We start from the raw sequence: 26376 nt of genomic DNA, 5'->3' as shown, positions 1-26376 counted from the left end.
AATTATAAGTTCACCAAACGTCTCGCAAGAAATCAATATACGATCATATTCTACATGCAGGTTGAATATAAAAATGTAATACCAACACAATATATAAAGAAGCCTAGATGCATGGTATTTATCAAATAATGTTGAAAATGGAGGGGAAGCTAGAAAGTCAATCTTTATACATTCCCCTAAAACCATTATAACAAAGTACAGAAAAATCCTATACAGGAAGTGCAGAGATACATAGTTGCAGACAAAAACATACCGGACATTAATGACACAACTAAAAACCCTTTACATTGTAGATTTTTTTTTTCCAGCAAGGAGTTGGGGGGGGGGGGGGGGGGCGACGAGTTTGAAATGGATCATAACCTCCATCACTTTGATATGATATAATTTAGAAGTACCGCCTTGATATTATAGAGCAAACTTGATTTTCTTCTTGAATTAAAACAACGACAAAAACTGGTAAAGGCATAAACGAAACTGTCTAAACACAATACCGTATTCATTAAACATCAACCAAGGAGCAATGTGAGATACCTCTTTCAGTTCTCTCACAGTTCCCAGGTGTTCATAATATCAGGGAGGTGTCACCTCCCTGATAATATACACTTTGACATCATGATCTCATTCAGTCTTGTCTTAAAACTAAAACTGTCATTTTAATTGTCTTTAAAGAATCCTTTAATTGGATGTTTGGCAGCAGGTGACATCAGCCCCAACTTTGCAGAATTCTCAGGCTAAAGATGCATATTAGTCCTGCATTTCTTTTAAATGCAACCACATCTGGTGATGTTCAGCACTTCCTCAGGGGTCAGAGGGCGATTATTTGCCATAGAAACAGAATGAAGACATGAAGACTTGCTTGATCACCACCAGTTGAAGCACTATGGCTTTGTTGCAAGGCCAGAGACAGTGTTGTAGGTAACTTAGATGGTGTAAGAGATGACATCAGACCAGCATCTTCACCAACCGGTTTTGGGATCAAAGCTTTCAAGTTACGGGAGGGAAATCTATAGGCTTGAGGGATTTCAGACGCATTGATGGCAGATTGTTCAAGGGGGCATTTCATGAAGCGTTTTGTCAGATCTTTTCTCTTTGACTAACTGTTATAAGCTACAAAAATCCTTGCATCTGATTAGCTGAGAGCAAATTTGTCAGACAAAATTGTCAGACAAAACGCTTCATGAAATGCCCCCATTCTATCGCGTTTGGAAGGTCAGGGTATGCGTTGACAGCACTGGTGACACTTGCCATCCTTTCCTTCCAGCGTGAGGGAGAGTGATCGAGTTCCAGTGAAGGAGGGTAGACTTCCTTAGCCTATGCTTGGAAGGCTTGCCACAGAGGGCTACCTTGAACATAGCATTGGCAAGGTGGTTACTAAGATGGAAGGCATGAGTCGGATGATAATCTTATAAAGGTTGGGCCAAAGTTTCCAGAACGTGAAGAACTCCTCTATTGTCTTGAGATGGGTCAGTACTAGGCTCATGCCATCCAAGGACTTTCTATGAGACGCAAAGGCAAGATCATCTGGAAACTTCCTACGTGAAGGGAATGTTATGTCACCATGTCTATGGTAAAAAGAGCTCTAGTGGAGTTTGTTTACAGCCACCATTAAGGAGGCCATCATTCAGAGTCCTAACACTGCTGGTCTGGTTACCTAGGTTAGAGCAATCCTGAATCTGCAAGTGCTCAGAGACTCCAACCCCAAGTACCTTCTGATCTGGAGATTCTCCCGCCTGAAACCCCTAGCAAATGGGAGACTCCAACTTGATGTGCGCGAAGCGCATATCACGAGCGCGAAGTTCCCTGCGGCCGCGGGGTCCAGGGCCCGCTTGAGCTCTGAAATCTCTGATAGGGTTCTTAATGTTCTCTTGTGCTATCTAAGGCTTATTTTTCAACATATACGAACACACAAAGTAAGAAATCATTTCAAGTGGGAGACACAGAGCCAGGGCAGGAGAAATTAAATCTCAAGAGGGAGAACGGAAGATTTTGCAAAACGGGGGCGGGACATCTCCCGTCGAAAGCTGGAGAGTTGGAGTCTCTGAGTGCTGAAGATTAAAGACAAGCAGTGTGAAGTTGTTATAACACTGCTTTCAGAATGAGGCAGCACTGTACAGATCTCAGAGTCTCTCTTGACATCATACGCAAACACATTCACTCAGAAAAATAAAATGGTAGTAGAATTCATCTACCATATATAGTTCATCTGGGTTAACATGAAAAACTTTTGGGCATTGTTTTCATTTTAGATATTTGACAACAGGAAGTGAGGTGGTCCTTTTTTCCACTTTCCCCTTCTTCATGTTCTTTCTCGGGTGAGGGGACTGAAAAGTTTGTATAATATCGCTTTTAGATAATGTAGAACAGGACAGGTAATTGGAAATCTCATTGTGTCATCATCTAGGATTCAGCTTTTTAATTCAGTAAATCATCGTGAATAATATGATATTGAACACTCAAGGCAAGTAAGTATCAAATTGTTCATGTCTAATAATTCCTGATAAACGATCTTGATGTTGGCGTCAATTCAAGCTTTGGTGGGTTTTTCCAGATTTCTTGGGAGAAATTCAGATTGAGGTAGCAAATCTGGATATTCGCATCAAGAAAAAAAAACAGCTTTTGTTAGTAACAATCCTCTCATTCATAATCAGCACACAAATTGATAAACAGTGTACCTGGGTGACAGAAAAAAAAGGAAATTTGTTGTTTTTTCCATGTACACTTTGCCGCTCATATTGTGCTGGGGTATATGAGTGGCTTCCATTTTGAAGTTTTGTATTAAGAAGAATATAATAAACCTAAAAACAATACATTTTCTGTTTGTCTACTTGTTTGTTGGCTTGTTTTGCTAGTGGCACTCATCAGATTTGCATGGCACATGCAAAATTTGATAAAAGCGTAGGTATTTGACTGAAAATTCGTCTTCTATTTCTATGCATATTTTTTGCCATTCATATAGTACATGAGTATAGGAGTGGCGGCCATTTTGGATTGAAAATAAGGTTAATATACTAAATGTACCTCTTCAAATGAAAAATTTCTTGCAAGTGCAAGTAAAATTACTCAAGGAACAAAAATTAAAAAAACTTTGATGGAATAATTGTTCATAAAATTGACATAACTCGGATTATCATGGCCAAATTAGCATATCTGGCGGCCATTTTGGATTTTTGCATTTTGCCGAAAATGCTTAAGGTTACGCGAGTGGCATCATTCGGATTTGGAATCAGCACCCTCGAATTGACAAGAAACCATCAAAAAACATTGTATATATCAAAAAACAAGGTTAGGTGCACTTTCTATGGAGCCTAGCCTGGACTATTGATCCATAATTACGAGGTTTGTGAACAAACAACATTATTCTTTTATTAAACACATGTTTATCCTTTGTGAACAATTCAGAATGGTAATTTCAACTTGAATTATTTTTCATATTAACCGATTGCAACTACAAACCTCAAAATTGTAAGAGGAATTTCGATTTCTACACCAAAAATCAACAACAGACCTGTCCTTGTTGTATTATTCATATCTTACAACACTTTTGAATGACAGACAAATAAAAATTACATGAAATACTTGCAATTCTGACTACCTTACCTAAATTATTTGTTTATATCAGAGACATTTGCTTTTCCATCACGGACTTTTCGGCTGTAAGTTATCACTAGAAATAAACACCAAAATCCCTATTTTAAAAGACGTTCGTAACTCAACATTCCACATTCATGGAGAAATCATTTACCTAGGCATATTATGTCGAGAATTGTTTTTGTTTATGATGACCACTACTTTGTATTTCACCTTCCGGTGTATACGAAGGTGTGCCCACATGCTGTCAATATTGTATATGTTTTCTTTCAAAATGTAGTCCAAATCTATAACAAAGGTAAACACGAATTTACTAATACTATTTTAATTTGACCACTATACCTCAAATATGATTGTATGTGTATGTCAGGCCAGTTCGGATTTTTATTAGGGACCGTACCTGGGCCACTGTTATGATGTCGTCTCAGAAAGCTGTAATTAACCTATACTCATCCTAGAAGCATCAAATTCCGCTGTGCTTTTTATATACTATGGCAGATATAAATTGTAAACGCCAAACTCAAAGGAATATCAACGGTGTGGTACAGCAAACGTTTGACCAAAAACGAACTGAAAACCTCTTTTGAAGAGGTTGACAATGATAACATTACAATATCACATTTTACCGTTCACATCGGTAGGGGATTATCAATCCTTCTCTCTACCCGAAGGCGATACATAAGTAGTGTTGTAGAGGAAACTAAGTAAAGGGACATTCTTAATAGACAATTTCTTGTTTCATCACAGATGTTGGTACTTTTCCTTTTCTCATGTATTTGGCTTACAAACCTCAAAAATAATACACTGTACCACTAGAATATCTCACCTTACTTTTAAGAGAAAAAGAGTCATTACAGGGGAAATTCAGCCCAAATATGAGCTAGCCGCTGATAAGAAAGAATAAAATCTTTGGAAGTTTCGCCAATTTTTCAGGAAACAGTTTTTGAACGGTCATTATGAATATGCAAATGGCAAATTGAGCTTGTCATTCCCTCACAACTTGCCATAATGTTTGCACATAAACATTTTGAAATTTTCAGTTTTTCATTCAAACATAATTATGCCCGAGGCTTAAATCCGGGTATATCTAACTGATCACTATTCTAAAGGTAATCAACCAGGAATAGCATCATGTTTCAGATTTCAAAAACAGAAAAATTGAATTTTAGTTATATTTTGTACACGATCAATGGAAAATTGTGAGGTTATGATATGGTTAGCTCACTCATTTGCATATTCTTATCAACTGTACGAGAACTTGTTTGCAGAAATTAGCAAAACTTCAAAAAGGCAGTTAATTAAGGGTGCAAGTATGCACCGCAGGTGTGCCGCTATTGTTACAAATTAGGTGCATATTTGGACATTTATTTCTTAGCGTGTAAGCCTCAGATTTTACAGGCTCAAAAGCAAACGTAGTGATGTGCATTAAAAACAGAGTCCGCATTATAACATTGAATTGTATTTCCCCTCCACTTGGTATTCCATGTCCTCAATCAGTGCATGGTACCGACTGCGTTGCTTGCTACCTGAAACAGGGGTTGGGATAGTCATTATTTTGTAAACAGATGGCACCTCCAAGATGTCCGTCCGGTCTTGCCAGTACCACGGCCGTTGTCTGGAACTTGTAGGCTCCATGAACATGACTGAGCCTAAAGATTCTGAGCAGGACGAAATTCTCATATTCGGAGCATTTAAAATCCATCCGGTCTTCCCATCTTGCTGTAAGAAAAAAAGATGATATTAAAATAAATTTATCATGCACTTGAAGAACAATGTGCGCACAAATGAACGTCTCTGATCAAAATTATGAAATCAACATTGTTTTTAGATTGCGTAAATTACCTAGAACAATGTATGTATACGAGGGCCATATACCGTGGAATAATAGATCTACTGCTTATTGTAGTAGTTGAAAATATGTAAAACGTTCAGTGTAACGTCTCTGACGTAAACATCTTTGCTTATCAGTACTTAATGGGTTCGATTTTTACAAGATATTGGCATTATATTTGGATTGAGGAACCCATGTGCTACAAACATAGGCACCAATTGGCCATGATGGGTCATTGATATTGGTTTGAGAGCAGATCCTATTTGTTCAGAGAACGTCTCTGACCTAAACCTGTTTTTCTTACATTTCTGCCTCTCTCACAAAAAAATACGTAAACTAAAGTGACTACTACATAATAATCATAGACTATTGACCTATTACTAGTCATAAAACATAGTTTCTGTCCTGGCAATGTGTTTACACCTGCTCAATCAACAGAAAATCTTTAATTTGAAACTCTTTTACATATTTTCAACATCTTTCAGGAAGCTTCATTTTTCTTAATATTATAACACGCCCGTGTTAACTTGGTTCTACTTGTTCCTATTATACTAACTGAGCCCATCCAGACATAAATTTACTTTCATGTTCTCATAATTTGTATAGTGGATGTCTTTATTCTAACAGTAATTTTCAGATACGTTTTTTCATTTTGCTCAGAGACGTGCGGTCTTTGATCTTCGTGCAGATTCTTACATATTTACTGTCTATCCTTTTTTTTAATTTACCTCTAATCCAAAGATTAAAATACATAATTTCACAAGTGACACTGATTGGCAAATCTACGGAATAATAATTCTAATAAATCGGCACAAACACCAGGAAAGTTTTTGTTATTACTCACATTTTCAAGATTTGTGGGCATATCTGTCGTTGAACTGTGCTGACTCGATTCCAGGATGGCTCGTCAGTGCGTAAAATAAGAACGCAAATAAAGTATCATGCAGTGCGAAAGTGTCAGATGAGGGAATATCCCTTCAGAGACTTTCAATCAGGGACATTCGTTTTGATCAGAGACATTCGCCAATTCGACTTTTCAACCAGAACTCACTTTCGTGGACAGTATGCTACTAAAGTTGCCAATCATCATAGTCGCCTGGCTCACACTGACATACTGATAACCACTTTTTATCTCAAGCATAATCCACTTTCATTAATGACACCATTAAACAACTGATGGTTATTCAGTATAATTTTCTTTAATGAGCCACCACACGATTATTTCACACCGCTCACTCACAAATTTTGATGGAATGGTAGTATGGATAAGACGCTAAATAAATATGGCCCTCCATAGTCATCCTGAATTTTTTGCGTCAAGGAAAAGATAATTCATTCAGAGACGTTCTTTTTCAGACATAAGTGAATTCAACATTTCCTGATAAGATAAATAATACACACGTTCATGGCAGAAGTACTTGATTAAATAGTTGAAGTGTGTGGGCTTACTCACAAGGAAAAACAAAGCTGTAGAATTGCATTAGAACAAAAATTAAGACGTGTGATTCTGGGATTTTTTCGCAAAATATGCATTTTTGTCAATTTTTTTCAGCTTCAAGGCATTTTTTTTTTTGAAGAAAATGCAGGAAGAACCCTACAAAGTATATATTTTCTGAAAGGTACAATCCTCCCCTACCAAATGATACCTAAAACTATGAAAAACACCCCCAGGTGACAATTTTACAACGGTTTGAATATCGGAAAGCTCGAAAATGGCCAATTGTACATCGTTCAACGTTTTCACCCATATACATATATTGATATAAATATATCTATATATCTTTACATACGCACACCCGCACACACACACATATATATACATATATATGCATATATATATATATATATATATATATATATATATACACGCACACATTATAACCTCTCAACGCCCAATTTCGTAAATGGGGATTCTTTTTTACACTGGAACTTTCTCCTTGATATTCCCACCTATGCCACGCCATGCCTCGTTACCGAAATAGACCGTCGTCGCCCGAGTCGACGAGATGAGGATAGTTCAGTAGTCAGCTGTTAATAGGCATTCCAAATACCTCCCAAGAATTGAATAAGACTAATCTTAAAATGTCTTCAGACTTGCCCCAGTTGAAAAGAAACGGTATCTCTTTCGGTATCTCCGTAAGAAGTGGCGACCGATTGCATTATGACCTGAGGTAATAACGTTTTATCTTTTAGGAGGGACCAAACTCGCCCACTGCCACGCGCGGCGGGTTGTGGACACCATTGTGGACACGGCAGTGGCTGGGATTCGATGGCATTCCCCTGATCAATTACCGACTTTTCGAGTAAACGAGGGCGATTAAGACAACGATATTTGACCGCATGTGACCCGGTTTCCATCTCGAACGCTCGATGAGGAGGAGATATTTAACTCTCCACACCGCTGCTCAGGTCTACATACTTTCATTTCATGGGCAGGCAAACAACCCTTTTTGTCCCTGTGTTTAAGAGTCTTTTTTTCTTTTTTAACCTTTGAGGCTCTTTCCAGGGCGAGACAAGGGGGGGGGGGGGGGTTGAGAGATCTGGGGGTGGGGATGATGATGGGGTGGGGGAGGGGTAAGCGTGTCCATTCAAACACCTGTCAAGCAGCTACTAATGATGGACAACCGATATGACTTTGGGAGAGAAACATACCTCAATGTGGTAAGAAAAATATTAAAAAAAAAAACACTTCTATTTTCATTCTTCTTGGGGGGGGGGGCGGATTGCTAAGTAAAAGAAAACAAACACAATAACACGAAATGGTGACGTTATTACAGACGTCACGGCAAACTATCTTGAAAGCGATAATTGCACTGACGTAATAACAGTTCCAATTAGATAAATCAATCACATGTGTAATCGTCTCCAATTCTATACTCAGTTGGAAATTACCACCTTAAATTAACCCTTTGCAAGCTTCAATGGATTCAACAGGCACTCTTTCCTCAATTAGTTCATGGTGGATACTTCTGAAAGTTGGGCTTTTCCCACACTTTGTCCTCTTTGACATACAGTGTATTACTTTATCTCTTCTGTCGAGGGCCTAGGTGATTTCCCTCTTTCACTTACCATCCTAGTGCAATTATTATGTTTGTTAAAGAGTGCTATATGACAAAAACAATCAATGTCAACTGTAGAAAATAACACCTTCAAGTCAGTTCTTAGGGAAATTATGGTAGCTGTGAAAGTAAACAAAATAAAAGAGGTCATGTCTATGCTACCTTGAAGCTGTAACCCTATTACGGCTCTCCTAAGTTCAGACAAACGATGCTGTTTCAGTAGGCATCGCATCCTAGTTTTTCTTTTCTGATTATTCCCTTCCTTCCATCCTATGCCGCCATCTTGAGAGCGTTCCTCTAATGAATATATTACTAAAATCCATCGAAAATTCACGAATTCAGGGCCCACGAGAAGAACAGTAGTCTTACGAGTGGGTAAGTGATTTTGGAGTGTTTTGCAAGCGTCGATGAAGTCAGGCAAACATAGGAATATAGCGAATTTCGTCACTTACTTCATAGATGTAATTTGTGTTTTTCTCTATATCTCCTTTTTCAAACTTGTTTGTACTCACCAACAACACATCGACAAAAACAATTCAAATTATTGGAAAAGCACTCTGTCCTCAAAAAAAAAAGGGGGAGGGGAATTCTACAGCTTTCTATTTTCTTAACTCCAATTTAAATGATACCAAAGCGTTGAACATGCTTGTGGCATGGGTCATAAGTGGTAAGATATACACAAATCCATACAAATTAATATAGTAAACAATATTGAAAATGCAACAACATCAGACACATGTACTACAACGTTCACGTTGACATAATTTATGAATAAATCAATGCATTCCGTCACTTTGGATGCAAAATGAGATGAGCACGCATCGAACCATATATTGATCTATTGGTAGGCGATATTTGTGATCTAATCCTTTCCCTCGTCAGTGGTATGGTATGTATGGTTGATACCTTTTACTGACCAATTTTTAGTCACCTGCATGGACCGAACCATGGGGAATCGTCATCATTCGCGTTGTTTGTTTGTTTGTTTGTTTGTGAGTGTGTGTGTGTGTTTTTTTTTTTGTTCTCTCATGTGGGTAGGGGGGGGGGTGAGGGAGAGGGAACTTCCAGTGATAGACTGGTAGCCCAACAAGCAGAATAAACAGACAAACAAACAGACGAACCCCCAAAACAACAACAATTCTGTCTTTGAAGGAAGCAGAATGGTTCATGAAATATTCAAGTAGTCAAACAAAGAGACAACACCGTCATCAAAAAATTGTTCGATTGCGTCACCAATAGCCAACCTTGGTTTCCTTTTCACATCTTTTTTTTAAATCTCTGCAAACCGATCAGACTTTCGATCTAATCACAACCTTGCATAATCACTCATGAAGTAGGCATACATGTAATCCTCCCACCAACAATATACATAGCAAATTATAATGAAATGTGGACTGCAAAAACAAGAATTCTGTAAGTATTCTAGACACCCGAGATTTCGGTGTCTCCAACAAGAAATTTCTACGGCTTTATGTAGCCAGAGCAAAAGTTCTGCGACCGTCAAATTTGCGAACCCAATGAGATTGATTCGGGTTCATTAGCTTAAGGAGATGTATCCGGGTGATTTGTTAAAGTGAACAGATGGTAAAAGGAGAAAGAGAGAGAAAGGGGGCGGGGGAGGGGGGAGAGAAAGGCTTTGGACTACTGGTTGACGACATATATGAAACAACAACACCAAACGATGGTATAGAAAAACCCTGCTTAGCAACAGGGTTGAGGAATCACAAAGCCGCGGAGCGTTCGGGAACACATTAGCAGTCGCCTAGCGCGGTGTTTACCCAGCCATTACGCTCTCAGTCCCGCTGGGCGCGCTCTACACTCGCAAAAACTCGCACTTCCTTCCGTTTTGCTTGTTACGCCACACTTTGTCGCCATTTCCGTCTTCATTTTTCTTCTCCTCCCCCATTTTCACCTCCTTTCGCGTAGAGCCGTCGAGATGTATTCGTTGCTCACTCCACTCGCTCCACTGAAATACATTTTCAAAAACAAAAAGAAATGCAACCACCTAATCGATTTGCTCCTCTTTTAACACACTGTGACGACACTGCGAAATCCATATTTCTGTGAGCAATCAGTGCGAAAAATAAAAAGAAAGTGAAAATCGAACGCTACTACAGGAGAACAGTTCTATTGCCGTTACCGTTTGCGTTTTCTATCATTTTGTTTCTGTTCTTGTTGCTGCTCACGTAGATTTTTTTTTTTGCCTTCATGAGTAAAATCGAGGACATACTCAGAAACTTGACCAGAACGGACAAAGGGCAGCGGCCATTGTTACGTAATCTGCTTGGAAAGGAGAGTAGCCTTCGTATTATTTCTTTTGTAATGATATGGTTCGGCATAGTATGATGAATAAGACAGTATAAGGATTATGTTTCTCTGTTTTCTGTCTCTCTTAGCCTAATCGTGTGTGTATGTGTGTGTGTGTGTGTGTGTGTGTGTGTGTATGTGTGTGTGTGTGTGTGTGTGTGTGTGTATGTGTGTGTGTGTGTGTGTGTGTGTGTGTGTGTGTGTGTGTGTGTGTGTGTGTTTGGGGGTGTTGGGGTTGTTGTGACCTGCGTGTACACCTTACAGGAGGGTTTAAAAGGATGGTACAGTATTGGTGGAGATGAGAATTGGGCTTTTAACTTTTTGCGAGATACCAAGAAAACACTTATGATATAGTACAGAGCATACCATTTAAAGAGGAATTCAAAGTATATTTGATAAAAATCGGGTTCGGAATGACTGAAACATCCAAAAACAAAGTAAAGCAAAACGATCGTAATAAAGTGTGGGTCCCACACTTTATTAGAATCGCTCTTTTTTGGATATCTCAGCCATTTCAAAACCAATTTTCATCAAATAAACGTTGCATTCCTCATAGAATTACATGTTCTTTCATATTTCATAAGAGGTTTCTCATTATCTCACCAAAAAACGTTAGAAACCTGAAATTAGGTCTCAACCAAAACTATACGATCCCTTTAAAGAAGAAATCCGGACCAGGTGAACGTCCGTCTGAAAAGAAAGAGTAAACTTTTCTGAGCGTTAATTTTCACGCAGCATTTCTTGAACAGTCGATTTGAATATGCAAATACAGTGAATTAATGATGGCATCCTCTCACAACCTGTGCCACTGGTTCCTATTTTTCCGACATAGATTTACAGATCAGCAGTTGCGATCTTAACAAATTTGATTTGTAGCGTTAGACAAACTGAAGAAACTCATACCTGAACCTTCACCCCTCTGAATAATATCTTTCTTTCATTTATGTTTTGTTCTATTGTTAAACTAGATATATCGCTACGGCTACTGATATGCCTCCGCCATAATGCATGGTTCTCCTAATAGGTCTATAGTACAATGTCTTGACAATGTGTGATTACAATTTCACACAATTGACAAAATATTAAGATAACAGGTTTGCCACAAATGTGCTGAATGTTCACTTTCCTAGAACTAGGTTCAATTGGATGAATGATTAAAATGTCAGAGTGCAGGTACAATGTATTTGGGGAACTGATGATTTTTACTTGACTTTTGACCCTTTTATAATTTTATGCATTGAGTAATTTTCAAGGTATTGAGAAAAAGTATAATTGCAGTATCAAATGGGAAAATAGTATTATCTAAACCTGGCCTTTGACCTTTGACCTCACAGTTCCAAAGAGAATCTCTGTTAGGTTGAACATGCATAAATATGTAAGTTTCATGATGATACCTTGAGACACTTTTGAGATATGGAGGAAAAATTAAAATTCAACACTTTCACTTGACCTTTGACCTTTTGGCAAGAAACTTCCCACAGAATATATATCCGGTAATACATGCATACATCAAGTAAAAAAAAAAAACTTCAGGCATTGCATAAATATAAGGAAAGTAGTGACATTTTGGGGAGTTGACCTGGACCTTTGACCCCTCGACCTTTGAACCATGACCCCCAACTTCCCTAGATATTCACTGCCCATTGGAACAAGCATGTATACTAAGTTCAATAAAGATACCTTGAACCATTTGCGAGATATGGAGAAAAAACATGAATTTTCAACCTTTTTTCAAAAAATAACCTGTGACCTTTGACCTTTGACCCCGTGACCCTAAAATCCAAACAAAGTATTATCCCCCCAGGATATACCCTCATACCAAGTTTGATGTAAAGCCACCACACGGTTCTTGAGATATCGACAAAAACAAAGCGGGACGGACGTACGTACGGACGGACGGACGGACGGACGGACGGACGGACGGACGGACGGACGGACGGACGGACGGACGGACGACCCGAAAACATAATGCCTCCGGCCACTTCGTTGGCGGAGGCATAAAAAAAAATGATCTGCATTCATTTCGTTTCAATATTCAAAGACACATTGTACTCTATTATTTGTGTAACATGCAAAAGTCATAATGACTATTGTATTGTATTATTTTGTCGGAAATTAAGTAAAATGAAATCCTGATATATTTGATCATTATTTTTTAGTTATAGAACCAAGAAATGCATTGTATTTTACACTTTCATAGCAGAAAAATGGAACTTCTGACAATTTTTTTTTTGACAAGACCAAGAAAGGCTTGTCAGGTGATTCCATCATCAGGTAACTCATTTAAATATTCATATCAGCTGTTTGATATGTGCGAATCTTTGAAATTTCATAACTTTGATTACTCAAATTTTCACTGCTGTGCTTGTCGTATTTCACGCTTTCTTGTCACACTAATGTATATCTGGATAGAAATTTTGGAGGCCGGAATCAGAATGCCTCCCATTATGTAATGTCCCTCTCAGTGTACACTGTTACATTTACATAAATACATGACTAAGAGCCTGTCAAGGGCAGTTTCTTTGTTTCTCTTTTCACTAAAATATTCTAAAAATTTCTTCGTCGTACTTCCAAAGTAACTAGTTTCGTTTTCTTGAAAAAAAAAAAGAAATTTCTCCTGAAAAGTGGATAATTATTGTAATGACATTGGAAAGTCCTGCTCGTTAGCAACGATGAGGTACAACTGAACATAGAATCCTTGTCTTAAGAGGCAAAAAACAAAAACAAAAACCCAATATCTTTATCTGAAGGGTGTATATACTGTACTTAGCAAAAACCTGCCGACTTTTTATAGTGGGCATTTGACCCTATATTGGGAAGTACAAGGCTCTTTAAATAAATCCCGGAGGTCTATTGCATTCTAATCCATTTAAGACGTAACTTAGGAGGGAAGGGTGAACGGTCAAAAGAAACGGAAATGCCTACCCAGCCACGGCACATAAGAATTGGCAATAATTACTTTCAGCCTCTCAGATTGAGGATCACAGCCATCCATCATGAACGGCAATTGTGACGTCATCAGTCTATAAATAGTGGAGTTAGGGGAATTTCGGGAGAAGGTCATTTAGTAGGAGTACGTTCTGTACGGTACAAGACAAGTCGAGCGATTCCTGATATCCTACAATTACTCTGGATTAATCCACACTTAATTTAAGAGGAGTGGAGACCAGAATCACGTGATCTTTTATGTACTGTAGTCTCTTTTCCGGTTATGTTATTCCCTTTTTCCCTCCATATCTGCATCGCTGACGTGCGTATATAGGTGGTGAACTTGTGGTCGTATAGACGCGGATTCCTTATACGTAAGCTCCCGGCAAGGCTTCAATAACGTCAACTGTTAGACATTTTAAAGCACTTCTGCAAAATGACCATGAGCTCATTACGTGCGCTATGATTCTTGTTTCCATAAATCCAAAGAATGACAAGCTTAGATAAAGAGTACATAATATTATAGACTTTCCAGCCGTCCAAACAAGTCATAGGTACACTGTACCATAGCGACTTTGCATCACAAACAACCAAAAAGTTGCCAGGCGTTGGCCTACAATTTTAGTTAAGGATAGATTCTAACGGTTGAATATTCTATGTTTCTAAATGATGTATAACTAAATACAAATGGACTTCCCTAACCCCTCTGAATAATGAAAAGAATGCACACACTCTGGACAATGCTGGATAAGTGTTTGTTGATGAGAAAAGAGCCCTCGAAGTTTAGGGTTTAGTAAAGTGCGTAATCTCACCAACCTGTGGTCTAAAAAGACAGAAACAAACGCACACACACACACACACACACACACACACACATGATGTGAAACTCCATAATAGATTATAGAGATCACAACGAAAGGATAGTAATATTAAACTGAAATTGTGTACACTCTATTATCACAAACATAATTATTATAATCATGACTGATACCAACTGTCAAACAGGAGGGCCATGCCTTCAAAAGTTATTAGAGTTGCTAGTGGAGATTGTGTAGAGAGTTTTTGAGAAGTGAAAAGGGATCTCTTAAGACATACCTAATGACAATATTCTACAAAAACAAAGGCGTTCTAGAAAATCTGGAAAAACACAATTTCCTCTTCGATTTGTCATGCCAAACTTATACAAAATGTAAGGGAAAAATGCTCTTTTAGGGGCAAAAATAAAGATTGACTAAGTTAAACCATTTCACCTGTTTTGAGCCCTCACGTAATACGACTTATTGTTGGCTTTGTGGTGCACGGTCACATAATACCGTATAATTATTATGACACTTTACTATGACAAAGTGAGCATAACAAACATAAAGTGTAATTTCATACATATCACTGTTACTGATGCTATTTGCTCTTTGTGCATTGTGAGTCATGGCTATTAATGTTACCCCCCTGTGTTGAGTGTTTAGCCGCGTTGAGTGGCCCATATTATGTGAGTGCAGAGCTCTCTCATAAAGCCGGAGCTCTCAATGAATAGGTTTAAAATGTACGTAATTCAACTGATGGAACCCCCCAAAAAAGCAACCAAACAAGAAAACAAACCAAAATAACAACTACAGCAGCAGCAGCAGCAGCAGCAACAACAACAACAACAAACCGAAGCTAGAATTCATTAATTTGAATGAATGTTCATAATGTTTTGTTTGAGTTTACAAAGAAGCCAAAAATATACATACGCATTATGAACATATACGGCACTGCATATTATGAACTTATGGATTTGTATGCATTACAGATAATTTGAGTGTGTGTATCTGTTATTATTATTTTTTTGTATACGTATTTACCCGAGAGTCGTTATGACAAGAGTATACAGCAACACATAGATATACTTGCTCTAGTTACTGTCTTAAAATCGTCTACACAGGTTATAATAGATTAGCGGATAATATTACTTCAGTTCGACCATCTACTTTGCGGGTGGTTGCTTGGGGTGGGTAGGGGATGGTGGTGTTTATATATTATAGGTTGTTCGCATCATTTCAAGTAGATAGAGACACGTACGTATCATAACAGTAATTGCAAGTATCGCTTTTTAGTCCGCATCCTCTGGGATTCATTAAGGCTAAAGACCTCACATAAAGGGGAAATACCTAAATCATCTTTTCTTCCATAAACTGGGAAGGAATATCAAGCACAATGTAAAAAAGAGAGATATAGATACAGCGATGTATATCAGATGTATATTTGCAAAGAGAGTTTTAAAGGAGAGTATCCTTAAATGGCGGTTTGGAATTGAACATCATCATCCCCAAATTTGCTTTGTTTGGGCATGCATGAGGAGTAAGACTGAAAATAACATACTACCTTTCGAGCGAGGCAACACGATTGTATACATTACAATTATCAAAGTTATACTTAGTGTGTATAAACCTTTCTCGTCTTGCAGATGATCTTTACCAAATGAACCATCGCAGAATGCCATCTATTCGCCTACTTTGGCTGGACGTTTAATTGAGCCTGTGTTTATTCAAGAGAATGAATGCAAATCTACACAAAATGTAATAATAGACAATAGCAACATCAGTCAGGTTAGATGCAGCGAGTACCCAAGTTGAAAGGGGGTATGGAAATTCAAATCGTTATGTATACACCTTCATGGTCATTTTAAGCCTGTCATATTAAGCAGACTAAACACTGACAAAAAGCTGCATAATCTTTTAAGAAATAAATGGTCAGTGACAAAAAAAAGAAGCAAACATCATGTCCCTGTTTTAACCTTGGTTACACACACACACGCGCGCGCGCGCGCACACGCACCGACACACACCCACAAACACACAAATGAACACATTCATTCATGCATTAATCATTTGAAATTGAATACAGTGTCAAAACGGACTTTGTACAAAATTGACGTATATGGTGTGTACTACAAGCGTACATGCATTAATGTCATATGCATCTATCTTTAGCAACAGATTCATGTACACATGAATTATCGTTACAATACATAAGGTACACATTTTCATGAATTAAAAACATTGCAATATCTGTTACAATTCTTTTCTTGAAATTTGAAGTGTTTTTATCAAACTAAAGGTAAGTATACGCTAGAAGGTAAGTATCAGTGTCGAACACTCCCTACTTAACTTCTTCAGCTCAGTGCCTTCTACCTACTTTACCTAAGATGTGCTGATTCCATTCGGAGTGCAATAAATTACTCGAAACCAATTTCACTTAGTATTCGCTTTGTCGTGAATTCAGTCTGGGCCGTCGTTAAGATATGTGCATTTTAGATTCTTCGATTTTTTTGTTCCCGGTTAATTGGCGAGAAAATAAGCTCGTTTAGCTATTTCGGCATTGTTCGGTGCGCAATATTACACCGACTAACGACGCTAGTCTAATATAGCAGATTATGTCTGGGATAAGAAGCAATAGCTTCTCGAAGCTGAGCAGGATCAATGCAATGAGAAGCCACCCTGTGTTTGAAATGTCTCGGGCAAATTGAGCAAAATTGATCAAGTAGAATGTAAACAAATGTATACATATCAAATTAACTCACTGTGCAGAATTTAGAATGTTCCTTCTAAATTTGATATTCATGTCGTACATTGGTTGTTGCGATTTATGGCGGAGCAAATGGACGACCTACATAAAATGTTTCCCTCATTTTAATTTCCATGTTTTGTTTTTGTATTTTTTTTTCTATATTGACGGAGTTTATTGCTGTCAAAAAGCATGACCAAATTTGAACTCCTACGACTTTCTAATGCTACTTCAGGAATACACAAAAACTGTTGTGATGGTTTCGCTTTGTGTTATTCTTCGAAATTAACTACTTAGGCAGAGAGAGGGAGTCTATTTTTTTTTAATTCTTCTTCATGAGGCTACGTGGAAGAGTTCCAATGACACACATTCATTAGTTTTGTCACGATTACAAGTGAACATATGGCACACACACACAAAAAGAAGAGTTCGGAGAAGAACTATGACACACACTGGGAAAATTTCATATTGAATTTTATAATAGATCGACCCTTGAAATCAGACTAGGAGAAGATCCATCTCTTCAACTTAAGACAACACATACCTTAATTCTTCTTGGAAACTGGAACTCGGAGGGGTTCCTATTTCTTGACACCTGACAAGAAGTGACATGTCAGTCGTGACGAGTTTGAGGGGATGGAGTGGGTGAGAGAACGAGACTTTCATTCCAACTTGAAATATGGTAGGGCGGGACACACATCGGCATAATTATCATTATATCTATCTACACACATCGGCACATATCTGTATCTATTCTTTTTGTTCTTCTTGTTGCTTTTGATTTTTTTTTTTTTTTTTTGCTCTGTCTGTGGTCGGTGTGGGAATATACACCAGCAGAGCGTAAACAGCTAGACTGAAGATTATGCACGAACGATATACGAACAAACATGGACACCCACATTAAGAGCTTCTTTTTTAATCTGTCGGTCGAATTCGTCCCACGTATAATGTTGCCAACTGAAAAAAAAAAATAAAAACTTGAAACTGCACTAAACTTTTATGCGTGTCATCGGAAGCAAAGATTGTTGCTTTCGTCCACCGACTGAAGCGTATCGGATCGCAGTCTGATGGATCAGACCTGGTTGGTCGACTATCAGGTGTTATACAACACCCCCCCCCCCAAAAAAAAAAAAAAAACCAACAACAACAACAACAACAACAACAAACAAAACAAAACAAAACCAAAAAAAAACAAAACAAAACAAAACAAAACAAAACAAAACAAAACGAAACAAACCAAAAACAAAAATAAAACAAAAAGCAAGAACGTAGCTTTCCAATTGGTCGATTGCCCATCACGTGACATTTATTTATTTGAAAGTTCCATCGCACGCCATGGCTGTCAACCGTGAAATGTTATTCAAGCAAAAAAAAAAAATAAAAATAAAAAATAAAACAAAACAAAACCATCCAAACAAAACAAAAATCTGTTTGAACCACAAAACTGTTGACGTTCGAGGTGTTGTATAAAACAAATATGTATGGTCTTTACTCGTGCAATGGGACAAGATTTCGCACTCGGTAAAAGATGAGGCGCACTATTCAAGAAGACTCAGCTTCGCCATGTTGAACAGAGCGCCTCTATCTTTCACCTGGTGCGAAATCTTGTTCCATCGCACTCGTGACCATTCACTATTAGTATAAGACGCGTGATCCTCATCGGACGAACTTGCCTCATCGGAGCACCCCGACATGTCTGACACTGTCCTGATAGTCGACCAATACGAGTCGGCCCTTGGACTGCGATTCACTACATTTCGGTGGGTGGCGTGCTTTTGGATAAGGCTTCCGCTGCCTTGAATATAGACTATAAAGCATGCCCACCTGAGATGGCGTTCGTAACAGGCGTTTGTTGTTGTATCGCGATTAGTCTAAATTCAGAATCAAAGGAGATATACGTCCAGACAGCATTCGCTAAAGGCTAGTGGGTGACCAGAAGCGATAATGTTAGCTTCTCATGAGTGACCGATGAGAGAAAATTTCTATAGAATGGTGGTAAACTTTGAATCTTGAAAGCTGCAGCTGCTTCTTACAGTTCGCGGCAGAACCGTCGGTGAAAATAATACCACAATATGGATAAATCAAGCAATTCTTCAGCGAAAGTGATTACTATAGATCATATTTTGAGCTTTTTTGGCGATGTAGGGCCTTGTTTATAGTCTATACTAAACAATATCTCGTCGTTGCAAAGAAATGATTATGTAACTTTGCTTGGATTCATGTCATGTTATTCGGCATGTTCATGTAAGTGACATTATTTTACTACAACAATTTATACGAAAATATCTATGCATATTTTACTTTCGAACGCACACTCGTATACATGTTACAACCTAAAGTGAGAGTTACCAAAGAGACGCTTATTAGCCAGAAAACTTATCCCTTCTTTTCTGAATGACATCCATACGCAATAGAATTTAATTTAATGAGCATTTCAGTGAAATTCGTGGTCGCTTACATACAATCATGCCATGGATTCCTTTTTTTTTACCTTAGGTAGTGTTTATGATACTGCTAGGAATCATGACTGATAAAATTATAAATTAAAAAAAAAATAACGCAGAAGGGAAATGTTGGTGTAGTATCATTCAGAAAAATATCGAAGTTTTCCTCCGTGGTCTAAAGAAAGAAGGAAGTATCACAGTATAACCTGTCGACCGCATTTTATGACTAACCCCCCCCCCCCCCACACACACACACACATTCATTCACACAGAACAATTAAACACATATACTGAATCACACTATCATACGGATACACTTAATTAAGCACAGTCAGTCCAGTCCTCTTCAGTTTTATTTTATTTTTGTATCACTTTTATTTGTTTTTTCCAGTCCTCCCCTGGTCTCGCCCATGTAAAAGCCCGGTCACATAGCGCTTTACGGCTTAATCACGGCCAAAAGACGTCAAAAAGTGGTCTCCCGTGAAGCAGACGATGTTGTTCGCGTTGATGTCGAGTTTAAGACGAGCTACGGTCGATTTATAGACGTGGCAGGACGCGGGGAAAAATCGGAACGGCGTCGGACGCGGTAAACAATTTTGAACTGGTCAAAATTTTATTCCGCGGACAACCACACGTGAATCACACGTGATAATCCGTGTTCCGGTTGTGATTAAAACTTCGGGAGACGCGGTAAGACGTGGGTAAGACGCAAAAGTTTAGCGGTCTGTCATGGGCAGAGCATGGTCATTCTGACGCGTGCTACGCATTGGTATCACGGGAAATAGCGTGTGTTTAGCGGCTTATTACTGACAATGGAATTTTTCGCGTACATACACGTGGCTGGACGTGGTTAGCCGTGCTTAGGCAGTGCTTTAGCAGTGGAACAACCGCCAACGGCCATACCCCGTACAAAGCACGGCCAAACCAAAATTTGCCAAAAAGTTACCACTTACGACCGCGTCCACCAGATTTTCATAACTTTTTGTACATGATTTAGACATGGAGTGCTGTGTGACCGGGGCTTAAGATTCATTGTAGCAGTTTTGCTTGTGGATGACGACTGGAATAGTTTGCGTAATTAAACAAAGTACGCTATATCAGTAAGGTTTGAAATATCATTTAAATTGTTTATAAGTTCGAGAACATTTTAAATCTTTCCCGTTAGAATTTGTTCGTTTACTTTTCACAACTGAAGCCAACGTCACTGATATTATAATTGATATGCAAAGTACTTGAAAAAGAATCATGTATATCACCGATAACGATCGACTTTCAGTGGAAAACATTTTTGCGCACTTAAATTTATTAACAGCATGTTATTCCAAAGGATCGTTTGTCCAAAGATTCGTCATTCCGAAAAAGAAATCAGATTCTTTGCCCTAAAGTTTTTTTTTTTTTTTTTTTGGAAGATTCGTTTATCCAAAATTGGGAACAAACAACTACTCGTTCCAAAGTCTTGTCAAACCGAAAACGAAACAACGGTCTTAAGTCAGGTCTGTTTGTAGGTACTTTCTTTAAAAAAAGATTCGTATTATTTCATCTTATTTATTTGTTATGCAAGGACAAACGAGTTTATAGCAAATTCAGAGACTCGGGGGGACGGTACCTGATTGCTCTTTGAATCCAAACCACGTTGATCATATTTCTTTGTGTATTATAGTGTGAAATAAAAAACAAGATAATTTAAAAGTATTTTCGTAGAGAACAATAATAGACTTGGGTCGATTAGGTTCTTTCTCCTTTAGTCATATTCTTTCGAAATGGGATCTTCTTTGTTTTGATATCTAAAGGATACAAAATATGTAGACTTTGAGTAGTTCCTACACAACTATATTTATATGAAAAATGGGGTTGGGCAGAAGTGTGATTTCATTCGTTCATTTATATGTACCAGCGGGAATGGATACGAGTTCTTCCAACACCAAACAGCGTCATGTTTTTCTTTGCACTTTTAGTTCTAGACGGGTTTTTTTTCCGCTCCGAAATCATGTCGACTTCCCACACGGAGGCTGAGCCACGGACTGGTTATTGTCGCGGTAGTGATAATCGCAAAAGCTCTGCGCTAATCCTTCCGCGCATCGTGCTAATTGCGAACGTGGTCTTCGGAGAAAACAGCGCATGGGGTCGTCAACTCAATTATCACACGGATTTACCCTAAAAATCTGCGAAAGGTTATGCAAGAAATAGCGGAATGGAAATGGTGACAAGTTTTGTTCTGGCTTGTTTTGTTTCATGTTATTTTTTTTTTTCAGTCAACCATATGGCGGAAGAGTTTTGAATGAACACGATTTCGATGGAAACATTTTGCTGTTATTTCAGAAAGGAAGTAAAAAAATTCAGCTAGTTGAAGACAGCGTATCTCTCTGACAACATCATCATTAACAACAACAAATGCATTCTGTATTTCTGTAACTCTGCATTTGTATGTGTGTGTGTGTGTGTGTGTGTTTGTGTGTGTGTGTCTGTGTGTGTGTGTGTGTTTGTGTGTGTGTGTGTGTGTTTGTGTGTGTATGTTTACGTAAGTGTGTGTGTGTGTGTGTGTGTGTGTGTGTGTTTGTGATAAGAAAATAAAATGTGTCAACTGCAAACTTTGTATGGATGGCCTGGTCATTTAATGGCTATTAGAGGGGAGATTATAAACCACGGAATAATAGCAATGCATTTCCAACCGCAAGGCTTATCATACCCTCATAAATTCGAACCACGAACATCTTTGTAAACCCATTGTTATATCATTGCACACAAATAATCATGTTCATTGTAAGATTATCTCAAATACTTTACAGTCCGTAGTTGCCATCGTGGTCATGTGTTTTCCTTTAATATCTTTTACTATAGTCACACTCTGATATGTTTTACTTCTTTTTATTCAAACTCAAATCAGTCGTATAGGATGGGCTCAGGACAAGATAGCGCCATTTAAAACCCCAATAATTTTGCCCTTTTAGCATAAAAGTTCGTATTTCTTGTAATTCATTCAACATTGCCAAGATACACGTTCCCCTCCTCCTTTTCTCTCTACTTCTTGACTGATTTTCTATTCTAATTGTGTTTTAGATCCTATTTTCAGAGGTAATTCTCATTCAAATTCAAATCATGCATTATCTACACAATTATATTAATTTTGACACTCTTCAGCAAACTCAATGATTATAACATCATTGCAAGCTTTGCCTTAGTGTTAAAGTTAAATAAACATGGTTACTTGAACTCGTAATCTTGAGTTGGGATTTGGACGAATAGTAATGTTTGCATCTTGACGTCAAAGATGTATGTATATTTGTTTGTTTGTTTGTTAGTTAGCAAGTTTGTTTGGTTGTTTGTTCTTCTTGAAAAATCATACTCGCTTCATTTGTTAATTTTCTCTGGCGTGCTAGGCATGTGGGCAGGACATTCTGGGAGTGCTTAGGTAACCGCACCTGCACTTCCTGATGTATATGAAATTCAATTCCTATTAGATACGAAACATATTTTCCTCTCGGCGTATGAGGATGTCAGAACGCCTTTAACCTGGAAACAAGGGTATACCGTATACATTTCACCTTTTACTGTTACACTCTCAAATGACAAACTGAAAAAAAAAAACAGTTTAACCTTAGATTTAGATAAAATGTCTACGAATGTTTTTATTTTGTATTTTTCTGTCGTTAGAATTTACCCCAAAGTACAGGAAATGTTTGGTATTTTAGTGGAAGTGCGAAGTTGGCTGGGAAAACCCCTTTTTTCGGACACATATATTTATAAATCTAAATGGTTAATCTATAAAAATTTCAATGGTGCTTTTCATTCATTGACGTCACCCACGCTTTATCTTTCGTTTTGATGACAATTTGACTCCATGTTAGAGCAAACAAAAATAATCTACTGCTGAAAGGGGAAATAACTTTATGATTGATGTTATCATTGTTTATGTGTTATCATATTTGTGTACACATATAGACAGAATGTCAGCACGAACCCACAAACACAAACACACACAAACACACACACACACAAACACACACACACACACACACATACACGCACAACTACACATGGACATCTCTATGCTTATGAAGTAACTAATGTCATATCGACATGATATGCCAAGAAAGGAGGATAAATCACCGTATGTGAATTATCACATCAACACATTCTGTGAAGTATACGACGTGGAAGAGTACTTTATTAAAAGCCCGCAAACCCAAACCAAATCTAAGGGACATCCCGAATTTTATAACAACAACAATGACAAGAACAGACACATTTCCACAAAGGCCAGTGAAAACAACGCAAAGGCACAAAATAACCAGGACAGGCTATTCATTACTTAGGAATTGACTACAAAGTTCATCAACGTCCCATCGTGGTGGCTCAGGGAAGCAAAGCCGTCCTGGGATATTGTGACTCGATTGGTATTTTTCCCCAGAAATAAAAGTGTCTTCTAAAAGTATCTTGAGGAGAAAGTACGGAAGCACAGAATCAATTTTAATATACATACAAAAAGAGTAAAAGCCTGCTACCATACATAAACTATAATCGAATTATAATCCTGAGATGCATGATTGATCTGGGTAATACAACTCTTCAGGTCCCTATAGTACATCCCATTCCAAATGACTTGGGGACAACATAAAGCCGTCGTTTTTGTGGGAATGATCTGATTTCTTTGAACCTACTGCCTTTTGTGTCATGCTCGACATCACTTCGATAACAGCACAGTGTCCGCCAAGAAGGCATTATTTTTATGTGATATCTAACGTGATTTGTAAAAAAAAAAAACAACAAACACACACACACACACACACACACACAAAACGTTCGATGGTATTCAGTAAATTGACTTGTACCACTGAATGCACTTATCCAGTCAATGTGTATTTGATGAGGATATGGCGTGCCGCCCTCAGTTGACGAAAGCAGTCACACTCACCCATGGCAGAAAGAATAATAATGGAATCGTGCTTAGTTAAATTTCGCAAGTCTCTTTTTAAAACTGATATCGTAACTAGTACTTGACTTCATCGGGTTCTCCCTTCCGTGTATTGACCGATTCTGTGACGCGCTATGTGTATTTTTGGCATGGGCAGCGCCATACTGGGTGTATCATCCGACCCCCCCTCCGCACTCCCCCACCCCTCTCCCTACATTAGCACGCGCGCAGAATGAAAAACTGCTTTAGCCAATGGGCGTCTCGTACTGAGTGCGCGAATGCTTGCTAGTGCGCGAACCTTTGTTACAAGTGCGTGATAAACATGTTGCCCGGGGGTGGGGGAGAGCAGGGGGGGGGGGGGGGGGTCGGCTGATACACACCGATACACCCACTATGGCTGCGCCCTGTGCCGTAAAATGTCTGCTGCCCTCAACGAACCCGAATCGGTCAATAGAATCAAAGCTAGTAATCCAATATCGAGTTTATTCAACGGGAAACTTAATGCATGACTCCCTGCAACTTGAAAGGATGGAAATGTAATACCTCGAAAACAATCATTCGCAACTTGAATGTCACGATTATGCACTATGTTTGTTTGAAATAGCTTTTGATACAACATGAAATAATATGAGAGGTCTTTATGGAAACGGTTCACTGTCTGAGAATTGTCAGCGGGGTGTACAGTAATAGAGTCGGGAGCCAGTTCAACGTACTATCTGGATTGGTAGTGTCCATAAGGGTTCATCAAACTGTAAAGAAAAAAAAAACATAAAAATGATATTGATAAAGACGGACATAATAATCTCATTAGCGACAGCTGAGACAGTGGATACATCGGTAAATTCATAATCATTTTGCATATTTCTTTTTTCAAAAATCGCATACCGCTTATTTCATTTTGATCACTTGAGCATGCACAACAAGGATTCAGTATGGCTGTTCTCTTCACATTTAATGTTGAAGGCTTTAGCAACATAGTGTGTTTTCCTGTGTTGCCATAAACACAATGCATTTTAAAACATAAGCTCTGAGTTCTAATCCAATTCAAGAGACACAACATTGCACAAACGGTATAAGAATCAATGTCCACCTCTAGAAAAACATACAATACATATCTGACAAAACATTATAAATGTCTTTAGTATTTTTCTTTTTCTTTTCCTCCTTCAAGATGCGCCTCGGCACGATAAAATGCGCATTATAATTGTTTTGCATTATTATTCTTATATCTAGTACATATAAGTACTGTCATTGTTATGACTATAATTATTCTTATTTGATACCCACATATGAAGACAAGCAGGAACCTGTAATGATAATTATTATAGAACCGTGCTTATCATAAACATTATAACCCCTTAATGTTCTATCCCAGACGTTTTCACCCTGTCTGCCAGTGGTGCCTAACCAATTAAGGCGTTATTCGCAATGAGTGTTAACCATGAAAGTGGTATGATTATACGCAAGGCTCTTAGTTGATTTTAAGGAAGAAATCCACTTTAACATTGTATCATTTTATAAGATAGAGAATAAAAATCCCTGCTGATCAGTGCAATATATTATCCATAGTGCAATATATATATATATATATATATATATATATATATATATATGAAGAGTTTGTTCGCAAAAACCGATAAGTCCATTTTTGAAGACTTTGAAGTACGATCTCTGTCATAAAGTACAAAATAATACTTTTTAAATGATATATTGGTCACTACGTATGAAGGTATATTTTTGAAGTTATGGTCAAAAGAAGCAAAA

At 38.0% G+C, this 26376-nt stretch overlaps 1 protein-coding gene across 1 annotated transcript in view; it reads right to left on the bottom strand.

The window, feature by feature from the left end:
• The window catches only part of LOC139737745 (uncharacterized), a 48289-nt gene that overhangs the window by 7977 nt on the left and 13936 nt on the right, over positions 1 to 26376 (bottom strand). The gene's annotated exons all lie outside the window — the stretch shown is intronic.

Source organism: Diadema antillarum, unplaced genomic scaffold (genome assembly GCF_040938485.1).
Source record: "Diadema antillarum isolate AM-2024a unplaced genomic scaffold, OU_Dant_1.0 seq00000702_RagTag, whole genome shotgun sequence".
Lineage (NCBI taxonomy): Eukaryota > Metazoa > Echinodermata > Echinoidea > Diadematoida > Diadematidae > Diadema > Diadema antillarum.
This window is presented reverse-complemented; position numbering and strand designations above follow the sequence as displayed.